Source organism: Octopus bimaculoides, chromosome 8 (assembly GCF_001194135.2).
Source record: "Octopus bimaculoides isolate UCB-OBI-ISO-001 chromosome 8, ASM119413v2, whole genome shotgun sequence".
Taxonomy (NCBI): Eukaryota; Metazoa; Mollusca; class Cephalopoda; order Octopoda; family Octopodidae; genus Octopus; species Octopus bimaculoides.
In genome coordinates, this window is record NC_068988.1 from 84,422,201 (window position 1) to 84,425,028 (window position 2,828).

A 2,828-nucleotide genomic window follows, 5' to 3' on the forward strand; every position below is an offset into this window, starting at 1 on the left:
TGATGATAATGATGGGTGATGATAATGATGGGTGATGATAATGATGGGTGATGATAATGATGGGTGATGATAATGATGGGTGATGATAATGATGGGTGATGATAATGATGGGTGATGATAATGATGGGTGATGATAATGATGGGTGATGATGTGCCTAGGAAAAAGATAAAGTGCAGCTGTATTAAGAGTCTTTAAAGAGGATTTGATTCAAAACAAGCCTTTTCAAAAGTAGTAAAGTAATTCTAACTGCATCTAGTTTAGAATATACTTTGGAGGGTGTTCTTTAATAAGTGGGGCTTAGAAAGGACAGGACAACTCTCATGACATTTTCAGACTTCTCATCTCCCACAGCCTTGCAGATTTGATGGGGGCAAGTAAGGTTTAATCTGTGATTTACAGAACAAAACACAGTATGATGTGAAGAGTGTTGGGTGGGTTTGGTATACAACTTGCTAGTTTTGAGATGCAGGGGCTGTTGTTGCTTAGCTCAAGATTAGTCCCCAAATGAGCAGACCTATGATCGGAAGTGTTTCAGTTTAGTCTAATCCCATCCTTTTGTTTCCACTTGACATTATGTAATGTCACTTTTAAAAGAAAACAATAGGATGTGATTAGAGAGATATCTAGTTGCTATTTTTAGCAGAGTGAAACACCATGTAGAGGATACGTTATTGGTTGATGAAGTTGTCGTTGTTGTTGTTTAGCTCCAGGCTAGCCCTGATAGAGCTGACTATCTCATCTTTTATTCTGACATAATGTATTTTGGGTGACATTATCCAATGTGTCTTTCCTTGACAAATGTTTCGAGCAGGTTGAACAACCACATACAGCTTCCCTGGTTTGCTAGTTGTCATTGTGGTAGAGGAAACAAATGAAAGATATAAGGTTTCTATTGACCTATAGTAGTTGTAGTGCATTTTAAATATGAAGGCTTGCTGATTTATTGAGACATGATCAAAAATGATTGAGTCTATGTGTATATTAAACAGCAGTAGCATCCTAGTATATGTCAACAGGATATTAATACTGGTTACATTTGGGCTTCAAAGAGAATCAGGAACTGATAAAGCTTGGAATATTTTGGCAATAAAACTGAAACAAGATCAATGTGTTTAGTAGTTATGCAAGAAGATATGAGTTCGGTACCAGGGACTGACAAAGCACTCATTAATTTTATGCTATTATTTACAGGAATATGATGTTTCACTTTGTGGTACCTACTTCAAACTATGTGGATTGAATGAATATACAAACTGTTGACATCCTGCTTAAATGGTCATCAGTTGATATAGTTCTACTTGCAGTGTCTTGTGCCCTTTAACTCCTGATGAAGTACTAAGGATATTTTTTTAGACTTAATGGAGCCCATATCTCTACAAGTCTGACCTCAGTTGATTTCTTCTGGAAAAAGAGAGAGAAAAGCAGAAAGAAGAATCAACCCCATCACATGATACACCACATTTTATATACCAACTCTGAAAGACTAAGTTGACCTCAGCAGTATCTGAACTTAGAGTGGAACAAATACTGCATGATAATCTGTCTAATGCACTCACAACTTGGCCAGTTAGACCTCCTTACACTTCTACTGTCAAAGTGAGTATCTCTAGTACTCACAATTAGGAATTGTTCTAGTTCTTTCAGGGAGTAGTTCCAGTACTCAAAAGAATGTACTCTCTACCAACACTGCAAACTCATGACTACATTCTGCACAACTGGCTTGAGCCAATAAGAGGGGATCTTGAGATGCTAAAAATAGCAGCCAAATTTTCCTCAGATCACATCCTACCAACCACAAAAAAAAAAAAAAAACAAGTTGGCTAATGTAGTCTGGGTTATATTAAACCTCAAAAAAGAATTAAAAAGATGAGATGGTCATGGCTAGGATTACTTTGATCATATGTCTGCTCAATTAGTGCCAACCTGGGGCTAAACAAGATTTACATGCTATCATTAGCACCACCACTACCATCATCATGTGTTGTGCATACCACTATCATCTGCATGCAATCATCACATACACATCACCATCATCTGCATGCTACCTTCATCATTTGCACACCACTACCACCACCTACAGACACAACCACCTCCACTCCACCACAAACACAACTACACCTCCTCCTACAACCACCACCACCACCACCACTTCCATATCTACTAGGTCTTATAATGCTTCACTAAGTACTGAGAGAGATTGTTTCCTGAGGAAGTGGTTCAATCTCCCATTAATAAGCCATCACATCCTCTAAGCTAATCACTAACATTTACTTCATCATCCTCTCCTTGTCCTCCTTGCCACATTATTGTCACCAATTCCTTGTGTGAGAAGAACCCAGATATTCTTCTCTGCCTCAACCACCCTCACCACCTTTTTCACTACTGCAGCAGCTACTACTGCCAACACCACCACCACCACCACCACTACTACTCACAACCAAATATATTCTGAGATTGTAAGGTACTGAACATCCTTCTAAGAGTTTGAAGGTTCTGACTAATCCTGGTACTTTCATTGCCCCCCATCGATGCTGTGGTACTGTGGTTGGTCCTGACATTTTAATTCCCAAAGGGTTTAGCTGAATGCTGACCAGATGAAAAGACTGGAGATCAGTGGTTTATGCTTGTGTCACACAAGCACTGTGGTACTGTTTGAAAGTGTATTAACTATATATTATATTTTTATATTAACTATATGTAAATAAATATGCATTTAATTATATATTAACTATATGATTAAGTATATAGCATGGCCATGTGCAAATGACTGAAACAAGTAAAAGTATATATATACATACATATATATATATATATATATATATATATA